Source organism: Giraffa tippelskirchi, chromosome 3 (genome assembly GCF_054371585.1).
Source record: "Giraffa tippelskirchi isolate mGirTip1 chromosome 3, T2T-mGirTip1v1.2.pri, whole genome shotgun sequence".
NCBI classification, from domain to species: domain Eukaryota; kingdom Metazoa; phylum Chordata; class Mammalia; order Artiodactyla; family Giraffidae; genus Giraffa; species Giraffa tippelskirchi.
The window spans coordinates 90,994,469-91,014,225 of NC_137277.1; the positions used below are offsets into that span (position 1 = coordinate 90,994,469).

General features: G+C 39.1%; 1 protein-coding gene and 1 pseudogene across 3 annotated transcripts in view; one reads left to right on the top strand and one right to left on the bottom strand.

Annotated features, from left to right (window-relative positions):
- The window catches only part of B3GALT1 (beta-1,3-galactosyltransferase 1), a 609,729-nt gene that overhangs the window by 568,581 nt on the left and 21,391 nt on the right, over positions 1-19,757 (bottom strand). The gene's annotated exons all lie outside the window — the stretch shown is intronic.
- On the top strand, positions 9,046-9,711 carry LOC145540869 (large ribosomal subunit protein uL1 pseudogene; annotated as a pseudogene).

Below are 19,757 nucleotides of genomic sequence, written 5' to 3' on the forward strand. Positions count from 1 at the left end.
TCATTGGAAGGAGTGATGCTGAAGGTGAAACTCCAGTACTTTGGCCACTTGATGCGAAGAACCAACTCACTGGGAAAAGCCCCTGATGCTGGGAAAGATTGAAAGTGGGAGGAGAAGGGGATGACAGAGGATGAGACGGTTGGATGGCATCACTGACTCGATGGACATGAGTTTGAGTAAGCTACATGAGTTGGCAATGGAAGGGAAGCCTGGCCTGCTGCAGTCCATGTGGCCACAAAGTGTCGAACACGACTGAACTGAACTGACCATGTTCAGATCAACAGGTCAGAAGCTACCATCTTAGGCTTCCTGAAAAGGAATTTTTCCTTCAGAGAAAAAATTACAAAAACTAAACTAAAGTGAGGTAAAGATGAAAGGTTTAGAAGTGCCCTCTTAGAAGTTCAGGGATGTTTGAACACACAGTTTCCTATTGCAGAAATGAGATCAAGGACATGGAGATTAATGGCAGCTTTGTTCCTAATGTGCTCCAAACAGACATCATGAGCCAAAAGAGGTCAGTTTCCAGTTTGCCCTAAGCATTATTATTCCTCACAGAGAGTCCTAAAGTCCATCACAAGCAAGGAAATGGTGTCTCCTGCTGAATTCTCCAAGTCATGCTTCTTCACAGCTATAAATAGAAGCAGCTCAAACGCCTCTGAGAGCAAAGGTGATGAGAAAGGTGTTCTTGACAAAGAATGGCAGGCACTCTGCAGGCTCCAAAGGGACAGATGTTTCCAAGGACCCCGCTGTCCCGTTTGCAGCTGGCTCTCTGTGGCTGATATTCAGCTGGTCAGACAGACTTTTTGCAGCCTCTGTGCAGACAGGGGTCTGCACATACTCAACACCAGTTGAGTATGTCTCCCAGAGAGGCTGGCTGAAAGCCCAGGCACCTCAGGGAATCCAGGAGGTTGGAGAAGGTATTAATATTTTCCCCTCTCCTTAGCTAAAAAGTACAGTTGTCTTGCATTTCTGAACCCAAATTGGATAATTAAGATTAAAAAACTTTACACTTAATTATGAAATCTTAATGAACTTTTTAAAAATAAACTTTTTAACAGAAAACAATTACAGAAAACACAAGCTGGATTTTTTTGCTTATAACACACTTCTTCACAGGATAAGGGCCTAGTTGGAAAGAGGAACTAAGGGTAGAAACCTAGGTCACTCATTTGTCTCATAAAAACAATCGTAAGTCCTGTTTTATACCTAGACTTGCATAGGGAATAAAATTTGGGTAAATGTCTGCAACTAGGTTGGTGAAAAAGTAAGTGCAGTTTCAGACCATGAATTTTAAATCATCATAACTAGGCTCAAACACATCTTTATCAATCAAAATAGGAACTATTAAAATTAACACATTTTTGCTAATGAGAAATAAGTTTGCTTAATCATGTAGCATAAAAATCCATGCTTCAGGATTCAACTAACTCTTGGAAAGCATTTTCCGCCTCCTGGCGGAAGTATTTTCCCTGCAAAAAGTTGTTAAGATATTTGAAGAAGTGGTAGTCGACTAGCAAGAGGTCAGGTGAATATGGTGGATGCGGCAAAAGTCTGTGGCCCAGTTTGTTCAACTTTTGAAGCACTGGTGGTAAACATGCAGTCAGGCATTGTCGTGGAGAAGAACTGGACCCTTTCTGTTGACCTATCCTAACTGCAGGCATTGCAGTTTTTGGTGTATCTCATCAATTTTCTGAGCATACTTCTCAGATGTCATGGTTTCACCAGGATTCAGAAAGCTGTAGTGGATCAGAGCAGCAGCAGATCACCAAACAGTGACCATGACCTTTTTTTGGTGCAAGTCTGGCTTTGGGACGTGCTTTGAAGCTGTTTCTCAGTCCAGCCACTGAGCTGGCAGTCTCTGGTTGTTGTATAAAACTCACTTTTTGTCGCAAGTCACAATCTGATTGAAAAATGGTTTGCTGTTGTGTAGAATAAAAGAAGATGACACTTTAAAATAATGATTTTTTTTTAATTTGCAGTCAGCTCATGAGGCACCCACTTATCAAGCTTATTCACCTTTCCAATTTGCTTCAAATGCAGAATGACCATAGAATGGTCAATGTTGAGTCCTTTGACAACTTCTATGTAGTTTTAAGAGGATCAGCTTTGATGATGGCTCTCAATTGGTCACTGTCGACTTCTGATGGCCCACCACCATGCTCCTCATCATCAAGCCTCTCCATCTCCTTGGCAAAACTCGAACCGTCCTTGCACTGTACATTCACCAGAAGTTTCTGAGCCAAATGTGTTGTTGATGTGGTGAGTTGTCTCTGCTGCTTTCTGACCCATTTTGAATTCAAATAATAAAATCACTTGAATTTGCTTTTTTTGTCTAACATCATTTCCCTAGTCTAAATATACACAGCAAGTTAATAAGTTATTAGCAAAAAACAAACCACAAAATGTGCATTAAAATGATGTATAACATAACCACATTTATTTAGGAATGTACTCCAATATCAAACAACAAAGTTCAACAATGCAAAACCACAATTACTTTTGCACCAACATAATACTATTTGGACCCTTCAGGGATCGCTGCCTTTTCGTGGAGAAGGGGCTTGTGTAACTCAATGAAGCTATGAGCCATAGTGTGTAAGGCCACCCAAGATGGATAGGTCACAGCGTATCTGTGTATCTGCTCTGACAAAATGTGATTCATTGGAGGAGGGAATGGCAAACCACCCGTGTACTTGCCATGAGAACCTCATGAACTGTGTAAAAGGACAAAAAGATAGGACATCAAAAGATAAGTCCCCCAGGTCTGAAGGTGTCCAATATGCTACTAGGTAAGAGTGGAAGAGAACTACTAATGTCCAAGTTGTATTTGGAAAAGGCAGAAGAGCCAGAGATTAAACTCATCATTTGCTGGGTCATAGAGAAAGCAAGGGAATTCCAGAAAAAAATCTACCTCTGTTTCATCAACTACCCTAAAGCCTTTGACTGTGTGGATCAAAACAAGCTGTGGAAAGCTCTTAAAGAGATGGGAATACAAGACCACCTTACCTGTCTCCTACGAAACCTGTATGCAGGTCAAGAAGCAACAGTTAGAACCCTATATGGAACAACTGATTGGTTGAAGATTGAGAAAGGAGTATGACAGGGCTGTCTGCTGTCACCATGTTTGTTTAATCAATATGCTGAGCACATCATGAGAAATGCCAGGCTGGATGAGTTACAAGGTGGAATCAAGATAGGCAGGAGAAACATCAACAACCTCAATATGCAGATGATACCACTCTAATGGCAGAAAGCGAAGAGGAACTAAAGAGTCTTGATGGGAGTGAAGGAGAAGAGTGAAAGAGCTGGCTTAAAACTAAATATAAAAAAAAAAAAACTAAGATCATGGCATCCGGCCCCATCACTGCATGGCAAATAGCAGGGGGAAAGGTGGAAGTAGTGACAGATTTCCTCTTCTTGGGCTCTAAGATCACTGAAGATGGTGACTGCAAGCCATGAAATCAGAAGACAACTGCTTCTTGGTAGGAAAGCAATGACAAACCTAGAGAGTGTGTTGGTGAAAAGCAGAAACATTACTCTGCCGAAAAAGGTCCATTTAGTCAAGGCTATGTTCTTCTCAGTGGTCATGTATGGTTGTGAGAACTAGACCGTAAAGAAGGCAGAATGTCAAAGAATTGACGCCTTCAAACTGTGGTGCTGGAGAAGACTCCTGAAAGTCCCTTGGACACCAAGGAGATCAAACCAGTCAATCTTAAGGGACATCAACCCTAAATACTCGTTGGTAGGACTGATGCTAAAGCTGAAGCTCCAATATTTTGGTCATGTGATGCGAACAGTCGACTCCTTGGTAAAGTCCCTGATGCTGGGAAAGACTGAGGGCAGAAGGAGAAGAGGGCGTCAGAGGATGAGACAGCTGGCTGGCTTCACCAATGCAATGGACATGAACTTGGGCAAACTTCGGGAGGTGGTAAGGGACAGGGAGGTCTGGTGTGCTGCAGTCCACGGGGTTGCAAAGAGTCAGATATGACTGGGTGACTGAACAACAACAAGAAATACTATCTGGATTTCACAGAATTTCTTTTAAAATGTAAGCATCAGAATATTAAAGTTACAAAAAGGTCAAATAGAGTAATAATTTTGGTATTGGGTATAACCAACTGCTTTTGAATATATGTACTCACAAAACTCTTGTCAAGTTTGATTCGAGCTTTTAATAATGAATTTTAGATCTTCATGTTTGGATCTGGTCTATTTGCAATGTGAAAACTAACCTTTTAGAAATTCTGAAAAGAAATTTGCCATTTTTAGATCAAATCATCTCAGGATTTAAATTTCGCCATTTGTTTAGAAAATAAATTGTCATTCTCTTTCTATACAAGAAGCAGCAAAGATTTTTGCATAAAAATCATATGATACAGTGATTCCGTTTAATATAATTGCTGTAATGGAAGTTATCCTTAATTATTAGACTTTTGATTTTTTTAAAGAAATTGAAAATATGCTGGATTGCAAATATGAAATATATATCCAGCCAAATATGTGATGTCATCACTCAAGGAGAATGTAAAAGTTTCTTTGTTTTGTGTTTTCACACACAAACGTTTGAAAATTCAAAGAATAGGGTAGGCTTCTTAAATACAGCTCTAAGAAGTCTATTGGACCATCTTGGTCTGGGCATTCATGAGGTTCGTGGTTCATATGCTTCTAAATGTGTCCTCAAGTCACTCCCAGGAAGAAGGCGACTGTACTGTGCTGGTAGAGCTGAAGTACCTTGGCTTTTCCTTATCCACACCTGGAAGGCTTTGGGGGTGGACTAAGTCCCATTAGCACAAGCTGGGATGTATTAAGAGAGTATCATTGACATCTATATACTGCCATGTGTAAAACAGATAGCTAGTGGGAAGCTGCTGTATAGCACAGGGAGCTCAGCTCAGTGCTGTGATGACCTAGAGGAATGGAATGAGGGTAGGAGGGAGGCTCAAGAGGGAACAGTTATATGTATATATATATATATATACATATATAGCTGGCACACTTTGTTGTACAACAAAAACCAACACAAGATTGTAAAATGATTATACTCCAATTTAAAAAAGAAAAAAAAAAAAGCTTGTTTGTCCACTCATTTCTCGTTCCACTGCCATCCCAGGTAGCTGAACTGATTATCTGGATTCTCTAACATCGTCTGTAATGTTCATTTATGTTTTGATCAATACTGGAAACGCCTGCATATTTCAGTCCATCCTCTGACACAAACACATTATTTATGTAGCCTACTAATGCCTCCAGTGCTTCACAGTGAAATAATTAGAGCTGTTCTCCTCCTTTCTTTATTCCTCTCATCCTAAAATATCCAACCCACTTAATCCTAGGAGCCTGGGAAAATGGAATAGTTACGTTAAGTCTCAGAGGACTGACACAACTTGAAAACTGGTAAAAGAAACAAACAAATAATTTAACTAGTGTGTGCCTTTAGTATCTGTACTATACTCACCTATCTAGTGCCCTCAGAATTTCTTGGAAGGTGCTTATGTTAGTTTGGATGTCCCCAGAATCAGATCTTATGAGGAAGATCTGAATGCAAGTAGTTTATTTGGGAGCTCATCTCAGGAAGTATCAACGAGGGAAGACAGGTGCCAGATAAAGAAGCCAATACAGGATGCATGGTTCATATGTAGAAAACAAACCTATGGTTACCAGGAGAAAATGGGGGAAGGATAAATTGGAAGATGAGAATAGATATATACATACCACTATACAGAAAATGGATAAGTAATAAGGACCTACTGTGTAGCATAGGGAACTCTACTCAGTACTCTGTAATAACCTATATGAGAATAGAATATAAAAAAGAGTGGATACATGTATAACTGATCCATTTTGCTGTACACCTGAAACTAACACAACATTGTAAATCAACTACACACCAATAAAAGTTAATTTTATAAAAAAGGAAGTGTGGTTGAGTAGGTTACTGCTTTATCCAGTGGTCTTGCAGGGAATGCCAGGAGAGTAGACAGAATATATCTCAGACTTAGCCCACATGGGGAGTGAAGAGGTGTATACTTACCTCCAACTTCAAGATGGTATTAGTTAAGAATGTTCCTGGGAGCAGTAACCTGTGCTCTTGTCCAACCTGCCTTGTCTGAGGTCTGAAAGCCCTCAGCTGGAGAGCACCAAGATTGGCAGCAAGTGCTGTCAGTATACTAATGGTGAGCTTGAAACAAGCAAGACCCTATGGTCTCCCCAACTCCATGTCTTCTGCCTACTTTTGTCTGCAGAAAAACTTTAGCCAAAGAATAAGTTTAATCAGATAAGAAAATGCAAAAACAAAGGAAGTAGTCAAACTGGACAAAATAAACAGTTTTGTCTTTCAAAGTCAATAGTAAACAAAGTCAAGGACATATAGTTCCTTCTCAAGGGCTACAGATAAAATTGAGCCAAATCTGGCAAGCTGTCTTATAGATACTAACACCCCTACCAGCTATAAGAACTTAACTACATGATGACCAGACTGTAGCCATGACATGCATCCATATTAAATCACTTTAGTTGTGTCCGACTCTGTGCAACCCCATGGACTGTAACCCACCGTGCTCCTCTGTACATAGGGTCCTCCAGGCAAGAATACTGAAGTGGGTTGCCATGCCCTCCTCCAAAGTATCTTCCTGACCCAGGAATCGAATCTGTCTCTCTTAGGTCTCCTGAATTGGCAGGCAGGTTCTTTACCAGTAGCACCACCTGGGAAGCCATGACACAAGCTGCCATAATTCCTAGAAATGGCCTCAAAGAAATGGGAGCAGATCAACCCTGAAACTGAAGATTAACTGTACTCAAAACAATCAAGATGATGGCTGATCACAACACTGATGACCCGTTTCAAGATGACTGTCAGAGCTAAAGGCGATGTTTCTGCATTTAACCCCTCCCTCCACATATATATACCCCTGAAACTCTCCTTTAAAAGCTCTTGCCCACTGATCATCAGTGGGGAGTTTCCCTTTGAACATGAGCCCACCATCTCCCCTAGCTGCCAGCCTCTGAAATAAAGCAAACTTTTCTTTCTACCTGGCGTTTCCCAGGTGGCTCAGTGCTAAAGACCAACCTTGCCTCTTGAGGACTGGCTTCCCAGCAGTGAACAGCCGGATCCAACTCTCAGTAATGAGCAGGTTATGAGCAGAAATAAAATAAAGGGTGGATGCCAATTTTCTTTACACAACAGGAGTGATGCTTGAAATATTCTGTCATATTGTAAAAGATATTATCAAGACTGAGAGTTACACAATAATTATTTTTCAACAGCTGACTGCAGGGCAGGAAGCACTGTGCTATGCAAGAATTCCAAGGTAAAGGTTTTTGTGGATCAGATGCCCATCCCCATTTGGTTTTTGTTGCTCTTGTTATACATGCATTTTTCATATCTTCACTGTGCATAAACCATTCCTTACCATTTCCTCCCAAGAAATTTTTTTTAAAAAAGTTCTTAAGAAGCTGGTATGGTATCTTCTGCAGCAAATACTCGAGCTTCCCCACTCTCCCATTCATGTCTGGTAGCTCTCACAATTGCAACAGAAGTACAACTATGCTAGAAATTCAGGAGGACTTTCTATTTCTATTTTCAAGGCCTGAATAAATGTGGAAAAAATCTGGATCACTTCTTTAATATTTCTTCTCACATTATAAGGAATTATATAAATATGTAAAGGATCAGGTATTGTAAACACTTGCACTTTATTAAGAGGTAAAATACATAAAATATACTTATAAATTTGATAAAATGGACAGAAATGCTTCAAAACATATCCTATCAAATCAAGCCAAGTAGAACACTTTCTCTACCTCTGCGGCAACAAAACTCACTTCACTTTCAAAAGATCTCTCAGCATAAACCTGTTGCCTAAGAAGTACACAGAAAGGCTGTGAGGTCAGGTCAGCAGAGAAGAGTTAATTCTGCTCAATTTACTAAGCTAAAATGGGATTGTGTTTGGCAATGAAGGGCAAGACGGGAGAAAAGACATTTTGAATTATAGTAATTATAAAGTATTATGTCCGTCTAAGCTTTCAAGGCACAAATACCTCATTTTATCCTCATATAACTTTCCTGAGATGGGTAAGGTGCTACATCCCTCTGTTTTCCAGAAAATGATGAGCAGTGAAGATCTATCTTCCTGACAGCCCTGAAAATAGGAAGCAGAAAGAAGCAGAAGGCAGGGGATGACGGAGATGGTAGTAGCAGCTATTGCTCCTTTGTCACAAGAAAACAAATATCATGGCAGAGTCCACTGGGTAATGCACTCTGAAAAAATCCCATCCAAGACTGAAAAAAGTTCAGAACATAAGAAGTCTTTATGAAAAAATTCTCTTTTCATTTTGTATCTAGATTGGCAACTATTCCTGGAGCCTCTTCATAGTAGGTGGATTTATACTTAGTCACGATGATATTAAACTGGGATTTTAAATATGGATTGGCATGGAGCAAAAGACAAGGTTTATTATTCTCTGCCTTGTGTTTTATTATGTAGAACACGCTCTTCGTTTTTAAAAGTTTCGACTAATATTTCAATTATGTTTCAAGAATCAATGGATGTATATCATTATCACCACTTTTATAGAGCTTTTACTAAATATGCATGATTTATTTTAATAATGCTTAAGCGATATAATTTATTAAGCATTTCTCTTCTGGAACTATCTGGTAGTCTAATGGACACACTGAACTAAATCAGGAAACAGCTCTCTAATTAGAAATGGATAGTCAATATGTAACAATCCATTTATGTAAATTTGAGAATTTTCCTAGGATATAAGCTTATGTATCCATAAAATTTATGCAAAATATCACTTATGATCTTTTTTGTGAGAAATGGGAGGTCCAGAATCTTGAAGGGCTTTAAAATACAAAATAGAAGTATTATTTTTTTTTACCCAAACATTTCAGCAACCCATGTTAACAGCCTTATCACACTCAGAAAAAAAAAAATGTGTCCTGTTTGCATACCAGCCAAGATAAAATACAGATTCATAATGAAAACAACAATTTAAAGTGATACGCACTCTTTTCTGGTTATCGCTGTGTAAGGAACCATGAGCAGCAAAGCTTCCCGCAACACCCTCTACAAGGCGGGGCGGGAAGTCCTGCACAGGAACCCGCGCAAGCGCAGGAAGTTTTTGGAGACTGTGGAGCTGTAGATCAGCCTGAAGAACTATGACCCTCAGAAGGACAAACGTTTCTCGGGCACCGTCAGGCTTAAGTCCACGCCCCGCCCCAAGTTCTCCTTATGTGTCTTGGGGGACCAGCAGCACTGCGATGAGGCCAAGGCTGTGGATATCCCCCACATGGACATCGAGGCGCTGAAGAAACTCAGCAAGTCTAAGAAACTGGTCAAGAAGCTGGCCCAGAAATATGATGCCTTTCAGAGTCTCTGATCAAGCAGATCCCCCAAATCCTGGGCCCAGGCCTGAACAAGGCTGGCAAGTTCCCTTCTTTGCTGACCCACAATGAGAACATGGTGACCAAAGTTGACGATCAAGTTTCAGATGAAGAAGGTGCTGTGTCTGGCAGTGGCTGTTGGCCACGTGAAGATGACAGATGATGAGCTTGTGTACAACATCCACTTGGCTGTCAACTTCCTGGTGTCATTGCTCAAGAAAAATTGGCAGAACGTCAGGGCCTTGTACATTAAGAGCACTATGGGCAAGCCCCAGCGTCTGTACTAAGGCACAGCTTAATAAACCATACTAAACCAAAAAAAATAAATAAATAAAGTGATACGCAAATCACTATTAGTAGCGTTGAATATTTTGCATTTAAAAACAACAAAATAAACCTATAGTTTGATTTCACACAAACAACTAATTTGGTAAAACCACGAATGACACATCAACTCTTAGCACAAATTATATCTTTATTAGAAGAGCTGGTGAACATAGGCAATCAGAGGAACACCTGTTAGTGTTGGCAAAATGTCAATTAGCTTATAATGTTCCTACAATTGAAGTAGAATTGTATACACTAGTCAAGTGACAGACCAAGTCTGGTACTGATAAGTAGCCAGCTTACATTATTACAGGACAAAGACAATATTTCAGCACTTCACTCTCCCCTCCCGAGGGACTCTTAGATACCTCAGTATCTAGGTCGGTTTTCCCCAACATCCTTTTGAAAAAACTTGATCCCTCCTCATTTTAAGTCTGGAAACCAATGCCAAGCAGCATGTATACATACATGAGTAGAAAATATTTTTAAAAGTTCACTAAGCTCAGTTCAAAAGCACATAAGGCTAATATTGTTGACAACATTTTTTTGTGTGAAGGATCAAGACCCTCTCATCTCCAGCATTGATGCTAATAACATATGATCTTCATCAGGATATAGCCTAATGGCAAAGCCATGTTACTCCTAGTGAGTGCAACACGAGAAGAGGTACTCTTAATATGCTTCAGGGACTTCAGAAATGCAATTTAAAAATATAAAGGCCCTTTCCTTTGGTCAAAGGGAAACAATGGTAAAGAAAATCTAAGTGACTACAAGTGATACGGACTTTCAAAGTCTGAAAAGAAAGGATATTTTTATTAGGTATTTTAAATTTCTGTGCATCCATTAGATGCACAATTATCATCTGATATTTATCAATAAATCAATTACCTTCTCAATAATTGACTGGCAGAAATAGGACTGAAGACCACCTTTCAGAGTCCCAAATCAAGAAATTCCCTATGACAGCATCTGAAGGCTGGACTAAACTTGCCTTGAAAGTTAGTTGCACAATCATGTCCAACTCTTTGCAATTCCATGGACTGCAGCCTGCCCAGCTCCTCTGTCCATGGAATTCTCCAGGCAAGAGTACTGGAGTGGGTTGCCATTTCCTTCTCCAGAGGATCTTCCCAACCCAGGTCTCCTTCATTGCAGGCAGATTCTTTACCAACTGAGCCACTAAGCCCCTCCTTGCCTTAACCATGTCAAAAAACAAACTGAATGCTTTGCATGAGAGAAGAACTTTATCTGACCTCTTACAATAGGATCACCAAAGGACCAGAGTGCTTGCTTAAACTGCCCTGGATTGGGAGATCTGGCCTGGATTTAGATCCTAAAAATACTCTTAAGTTTTCTATACACAGTTATCTGCTTATGTTTAAATTAAAGTTGTTATATTCAGTCATTTATAACACGTTGATCATAGTTAAGAATAGTCTGTCAATTTTTTAGGTAAGGTAATTTAAATCACAGTGAGTTATTTACTAAAAGATGATTTAGGAACTAGGATATGAACTTAAAATATTCCCTATGCTTTTCTCTATCAAAAGTAGAGAAAAGGCAGGCAAAAATATACAGCAAGTTATCCTGATAGCAGGGGGTTTCCCAGGTGGCACTAGTGGTAAAGAACCCACCTGCCAAAGCAAGAGACATAACAGACATGGGGAAGAAAAAAGCAAGTGACAAAACTGTATCGGGAAGATCCCTGGGAGTAGGGCATGGCAACCCGCTCCAGTATTCCTGCCTGGAGAATCCCATGGACAGAGGAGCCTGGCGGGCTACAGTCCAGAGAGTCACAAAGAGTCAGACACAACTAAAGTGACTTAGCACATATGCATGCATCCTGAGAGGAGAGTTAGTTTAGTGAGATCCTCGTAGAAAAAAGGCAGAAGTGACAGTACACTGGCTTTTCCAGGAATGAAGAAGAAAATTGGGACTTAATAAAGCCAAGATATTGTAGCATTTAGCAAGATAGTTCCTCTGTTAGGTCATTATTTTGGGACACTTCTTGACTTAGTTCACTATACTTTGAGGGGTGAAAGAGAAAAAGTCACCTCAGGAAAATAGAATAAAACTAGAACAGAAAAATAGTAATAATTTAATGGTACATATTTATGTCTGCTCTTTATAGTATTTTTAAACTAACCAGCTTATATATGAAAGTGTTAGTCACTCAGCCGTGTCCGACTCTATGCGACCCCATGAACTGTAGCCCACCAGGCTTCTCTGTCCATGGGGTTTTCCAGGCGAGAATACTGGAGTGGGTAGCCATTCCCTTCTCCATGGAATCTTCCAGACACAGGGATCTAACCTGGGTCTCCTGCAGTGCAGGTGAATTCTTTACCATCTGAGCCACTACTAAAGCCCAGTTAATGTAAACACACACACACACGCATATATATGTCAGTGTGTGTATGCACATGTGTGCACATAAATGTATACATAGATGGTGTCGTTACTCAGTCGCTCGGCTGTGTACAACTCTGTGAGCGCAGCACGCCAGGCTTCCCTGTCTTTCACAATCTCCTGGAATTTGCTCAGACTCATGTCCATTGAGTCAGTGATGCCATCCAACCATCTCATCCTCTGTCGTCCCCTTCTCCTCCCGCCTTCAATCTTTCCCAGCATCAGGGTCTTTTCCAATGAATCAACTCTTCTCATCAGATGGTCAAAGCACTGGAGCTTTAGCTTCAGCATCAGCCAGCCCTTCTAATGAGTATTCAGTGTTGATATCCTTTAGGATTGACTGGCTTGATCTCCTTGAAGTCCAAGGGACTCTCAAGAGCCTTCTTCAACACCACAGTTTGAAAGCATCAACTCTTTGGTGCTCAGCTTTCTTTATGGTCCAATTCTCACATCCATATATGACGACTGGAAAAACCACAGTTTTGACTTATACAGAACTTTGTCAACAAAGGAATGTCTCTGCTTTTTAACATGCTGCCCAGGTTTGTCACAGCTTTTCTTCCAAGCAGCAAGTGTCTTTTAATTTCAAGGCTGCAGTCACCATCCACAGTGATTTTGGAGCCCAAGAAAATAGTCTTTTTTTTTCCTCCTGTTTCCATTGTTTCCCCACCTATTTGCCATGAAGTGATGGGACCAGATGCCATGATCCTCGTTTTTTGAATGTTCCGTTTTAAGCGAGCTTTTTCTTTCACTTTCATTAAGAGGCTTTTTAGTTCATCTTCGCTTTCTGCCATTAGGGTGGTGTCATCTGCATATCTGAGGTTATTGATATTTCTCTGGGCAATCTTAATTCCAGCTTGTGTTTCATCCAGCCTGGCACTTTGCATGATGTACTCTGCATAGAAGTTAAATAAGCAGGGTGACAACATACAGCCCTGATGTACTCCCTTCCCAATTTTGAATCAGTTCATGCTCCATATCTGGCTCTAAACATTGTTTCTTCACCTAGATACAGGTTTCTCAGGAGTCAGGTAAGGTGGTTCAGTATTCCCATCACTGGAAGAATTTTCCAAAGTTTGTTGTGATCCACACAGTCAAAGGCTTTAGTGCAATCAATGAAGCAGGTGTTTTTCTGGAATTCCCTTGCTTGTTTCTATGATCCAATGCATGTTACCAATATGATCTCTGGTATCTCTGCCTTTTCTAAATCCAGCTTGTACATTTGTAAGCTCTCAGTTCACATACTGTTAAAGCCTACCTTGAAGGAGTTTGAGCATTACCTTGCTACATGTGAAATGAGTGCAATTGTGTGGCAGTTTGAACATTGTTTGGCATTGCCCTTCTCTGGTACTGGAATGAAAACTGACCTTTTCCAGTCCTGTGGCATATATGTGTGTGTGTGTGTGTGTGTGTGTGTGTACACATATATATATCTCATGTGAATGAAATGCTTTATAATATTTTTCTAATTTTATTGTGTAAATCTATGGTGTATAATGTGATGATTTGATACATGTATGTACTGCAGAATGATTACAACAATAGGGTTAGTTAATATTTCCATCACCTTACATAACGGCCTTTTTGGTGTGTGGTGAGAACATTTAAGTCTATTCTCTAAGCTACTTTCAAATATATAATACAGTATTGTTAACTACTATTATCATGCTGGACATTACATCCTAGAACTTAATCATCTTATAAATGGGAATGTGTATGCTGTGACTACCATCTCCCCATCTTCCTGACCCCCCAGCTCCTAGCAACCAGCATTCTTACTTTGTTTGTATGAGTTCAGTTTCTTTAGATTCCACATGTAAATAAGATCATCTAGCACTTATTTTTCTCTGATTTATTTCATTTAGCATAATGTCTTCAAGATCCGTCCATGTTGTTGCAAATGGCAGAATTTCCTTTTTTATGGATGAATAATATCCATTATTATTCATATCCATCCATATACACACCACGTTTCCTTTATCCATTCACCCACTGATGGATACTTAGGTTGTTTTCCTTATCTTGGCTACTGTCAATAATGACATAATGAATACTGGGTATAGATATCTCTTCAATACCCTGTTTAATTTCCTTTGTGTATATATATAGAATTGCTGGATCATATGGTGGTTCTATTTTTAATTTTTTTGACAAGACTCCATGCCATTTTCCATAGTGACGATACCAATTTATGTTCCCACCAGTAGTGCACAAGGGTTCCCTTTTCCCCACATCCTCACCAACACTTGTTATCTCTTGTCTTTTTTATTACAGTCATTTTAGTAAGCTTGAGGTGGTATCTCATTGTAGTTTTGAAATGTATTTCCCTGATGATTATATATAAAGCCATCACCACCACACAGAATCAATGAATAGTGATAGCTTTTCCAATCCTGCATAATTCAAATTCCACATCCTAAAGTTTTAAGTACTCCTTTGAAAACAAATAGTTTTAATACAGTCTAATAATCTTTGAGACTGAGATCATTTAGTCAATTTACATTTTATATCATTACCAAATATCCATTATGACTTCATCATCTATGTTTTTCTATTTTTCCTGGTTGTGTCATTACAGTTTCTTTCATTTTTTGGTACCTTTTTTACTGACTATTTCTTTAATTAGAATTTCACTTTTCTATTATAAGACATTTTTCTATTCTCCTAGATTTACTCTAGAACTTGTAGCACATCGTCAATTTATTAAAGTCTTATATCCCTCTTCAGACAAAGGACCAAAATAACCAATTTATCTTCATTTAACTTTCCCTTGACTGATATGATACTGTTGTTGTTATCAGGTAATTTAATACTCTCAATTCAATTTATGCAATTTCATAATTATTTTAGAAAATCAAATTTCATTTAGATTTATCTACAGATTTTTCATTCTCTTTGGTCTTTTAGTTCCCTGTACCTGTGAGATCACTTTCCTTATACACAAAGTAACTCTTTGAGCGCAGGTTTGCTGGTGATAAACTCAGTTTTTGTTTGGCTTACTTTATCTGAAAATCTAGTTTTATTCCACTTTTTATCCACTTTAAGAATATTTCCATTAGGTACAGTTTTAGAGGTAAGTAGTTATTTTTATTCAATATATTAAATATAACATCTTATTGTCCTGCCTTCCACTAGGGTTCTGGATGTTGTTCTAATCTAACTATGGAAAGATATGTTTTTCTTCTGTATTATTACTTTTGCAATTCCATTACGAAGTGTCTAAGTATGGTTTCCTTTTTTTTTAACTTCCTTTGGACTCCTTGGATTAAAATTAAAATTCATGGTCACCTGGAAAAGGTTCAGGCGTAGTCTCATCAAGAATGGCTTCCGTCTCCTCCTCTCCTTCCCTCTAGAACTCCAACTAGACGCATGTAAACACTACCCACCGTCTTTCTCACACCTTCATATCTTCATCTTATAATCATCATTGTTTCTTCTGCCCCTTCTTCTAGCTAGGTAAGTCTCTCTTCTTTTATGTTTAATTTACTGTTAAACTTATTCCAGTAAATCCTTAGCTTCAGTTATTGTTATTTTCAAATCATAATTTCAAAATGATTCTTTTTCAAAGCTTCTATGTCACCCCTGTGTAAATTTTCAACTTTGTTTTTTTCACATCAATAAAGATAATAAATATATACGATTTTTTTATTTAGTTAAGATATTATAGGTTGTGTCTGATAATGTACATATTTTAGGTCTTGGTGGGCCTAATTTTTCTTTTTAACTTTTTATTTGGAAATAATTTGAAAATTATAGGGAATTTCTAACAATAAAAGCAATACATAGCATACCCAAATAACCTTTTGTTGATTCAAGTATTTTTAATATTTTGCCCCTTTATCATTTTATCCATAAATAAATATATATACAAGTCTATAATATATGTATATAAGTCTTCTCTTAATCATTTGAGGTTAAGTTGCATACATGACTGCTTACTGATATTTAATACAACCTTTTGAGTTTAGTTTCTAAGATAAGGATATTACCTTACATAACTACAAGATAGTTAACGAACTTCGGTTAATTTAACATTGTTATAACACTGCAATGCACTGAATGCTTGTGTCCTTATAAAATTCCTATGTTGACACCCTAATCCCAAGTGAAGGTATTTGTGGGGTCTTTGGGAAACAATTAGGTCATGAGGATAGAGCCCCCGTGAAGGGGATTAGTGTCCTTAAGAGGCCTGGGAACTGGCTAGCTCTTCCTGCCACGGGAGAAAACACAAGGAGAAGGCAGCCATCAGCAATCCAGAAGAGGCCTCTCACCAGAATGTGACAGTGCCGGCACCCTGATCTCCGACTTCTAGTCATCAGAACTGTGACAAAGAGATTTCTGTTCTCTATAAACCAGACTATCATACTTTGTTGTAGCAGTGCAAACTAACACAAATATTTTTATCTAGCCTTTCGTCCAATATCCTATTTTGTGAATTAAGTCAATAACATCATTTTTTAGCATATTTTCCCCTCTGGTACAGAGTTCAATATAGGATAATGTGTAGGATTTAGCTGTCATGTCCCTTTGATCTCTTTTAATTTAGAACATTACTACATCTTTTCTCCTGTTTTCTCTCTTTTAAATAAAACGACCTCATTAGAGTTAATCTGTTGTCTCCCAATGATTAGATTCATGTTATATAATCTCAATCATAATATTATAAATGATACTCATTCTCAGGATATTATATCTAGAGGCAAATGATTACCATAGGCCCTGCATTGAAAAGTGTTCATTTTGATTCCCTGGTGAATGTATGTCTGGCTTAAACGTATACTGGCTATTATATATGTAAAATTATATGTTAAAGCATTTCAAACTTAGAATGATGATATTTCTTCTAGACGGGCTTTTCATTTTCTTCTTCCAGGCACTTGAGATTCCAGCCAGTCTGACCCAATTTAATCTGATTTCAAGGGTTGTGGTTTTCCAGGCCACCCATATAACATAGAGGTGGGTTTCAAGTTGTGCAAAGACTGGTTTGCTTTCTATAAACTTACTCCTAAGCAGCTCCAGGTGGAGGATGGTAACACAGTGAATCCCCCTGGGAAAGTTCTAGGGATTCTACCCAGACCCACAAGAGCATCAAGAGTGCAACTCACCCCTCAGACACTTCTTCCTGATGACAAAAATATTCTTAAATGCTGAACTCACTTCTATTGGTTCTTCCTTCTCCAGATTTCAGCACTATAATTCCTCACACACTTGGTTGCATTTAAGAAAGTTTCATTTTTCTTTTACGTTCCCTCAACAACTTTTCTTGCTGCTCTTGGTGGAAAGGGTGGTTCAAATGAATGTTTGTATCATACTTGGAAGCAATGTTTAACAGACAATGATCCGATCATTATCTCATGGCCATTGGGCAACTTTTGCATTCACCCAAATATCAACGAGGTTTGTTCTGTTACCTCAGACTATTAAAAAACCTTTTCTCACATAAATTAAGCCAAAAAACATAGATTCTGGATTTCTTGGAAGCTGTTAAAGCCTGAAATATATTTGAAGTCAGTCAACCGAAGTCAACGTAATTACTTTTTGTCTCCCCTTATAAGAAGTTTCACAAAAGCAAGGTGTAGACAAGTGCCAGCACTCACTTCTCCTGGTCTACCCTCAGAAAAGGACTATCCTCAAAAAAAAGAAAATCAGTTCTTCCTTTCTGTCATCTTTCATTTAGAGATAACTAGTTTAGGTGGGACAGAAGGGAGGCCGATGTTGGAGAAAGAGAAAAAAACACAGAAATCACTTCAGAATGAAGCCAAGCAGAAGTTAGCAGAACACAATGATACTGGGTTAGAGAATGTCCCATATCACTGGCTGAAATCTTTGATTCTGATATACCTGAATTTTCCCCTTGGATTGTTCAGTTATGGAAGCCAATAAATTATCCTGAGCTATTTTGAATTGGGTTTCTGTCTTGCAACCCAGAGTCCAGATAAGTTAAAAAGTTTTAGAAGCTATGCACACAATAAAATGATGTATGTAACTATAGAATCTCTCTCCTCTCATCCAGGTCAGTGAGCAATAATCAATCGAGAAGGAGAAGATGTGTTAAATGATAAACAGTGTTGTAGGAATTAAATCTAAAGAAGAGAGAAGATGGAAATGCTAATTAGCACATTTAATTTACATGTCATCAAATCTTTTAGGGTTTTTATTATTGATAAGTTGCCTCAGGAAAAATAAGATGCACAAACATGGTAAGGATAGAATACAGCTCCCAAATGAGTCTGCAGCACCTTGGTTTCTGCCATTATCCTTATATAATGTGTAGAATCATAAGCAAGACATTAGCAAACAAAGATAAATCACTTTCAGAGGGTGGTGAATGCAGCTGGGGTATTTTGATTCCATGCCTCCCAGGCCACCATTATTTCTCAACTACTACTACTCTAAAATAGCCTCTAACTCATTTCCTAGCAGGCCGTTTTTCTCCAGTAGGCAATTCTACACACTGGCAACCCACTCCAGTGTTCTTCCCTGGGAAATCCCATGGAAAAAGGAGCCTTGCGGGTACAGTCCACGGGGTCACATAGAGTAGGACACCACTGAGCAACTAAGCACAGCATACGTACAATTTTAAAGGATATAAACTCTAATAAGTTTCCATCTTTCCTGACGCAGCGATTGAACCTACATCTCCTGCATTGGTAAGCAAATTTTTTACCACTGACCCACCTGGGAAGCCCATGTACATGTATCAGTTCAGTTCAGTCGCTCAGTCGTGTCCGACTCTTTGCGACCCCATGAATTGCAGCACGCCAGGCCTCTCTGTCCATAACCAACTACCGGAGTCTACCCAAACCCATGTCCATCGAGTCAGTGATGCCATCCAACCATCTCATCCTCTGTCATCCCCTTCTCCTCCTGTCCCCAATCCTACCCAGCATTAGGGTCTTTTCCAATGAGTCAACCCTTCGCATGAGGTGGCCAAAGTATTGGAGCTTCAGCTTCAACATCAGACCTTCCAATGAACACCCAGGATTGATCTTTTAGGATGGATTGATTGGATCTCCTTGCAGTCCAAGGGACTCTCAAGAGTCTTCTCCAACACCACAGTTCAAAAGCATCAATTCTGCGGCGCTCAGCTTTCTTCACCGTCCAACTCTCACATCCATACATGACTACTGGAAAAACCATAGCCTTGACTAGACGGACTTTTGCTGGCAAAGTAATGTCTCTGCTTTTAAATATGCTAGCTAGGTTGGCCATAACCTTCCTTCCAAGGAGTAAGCGTCTTTTAATTTCATGGATGCAATCACCATCAGCAGTGATCCTGGAGCCCAAAAAAATAAAGTCTGACACTGTTTCCACTGTTTCCCCATCTATTTCCCATGAAGTGATGGGACCAGATGCCATGATTTTAGTTTTCTGAACGTTGAGCTTTAAGCCAACTTTTTCACTCTCCTCTTTCACTTTCATCAAGAGGCCATTTAGTTCTTCTTCACTTTCTGCCATAAGGGTGGTGTCGTCCACATATCTGAGGTTATTGATATTTCTCCGGGCAATCTTGATTTCAGCTTGTGTTTCTTCCAGCCCAGCGTTTCTCGTGATGTACTCTGCATAGAAGTTAAATAAGCAGGGTGACAATATACAGCCTTGACATATTCCTTTCACTGTTTGGAACCAGGCTGTT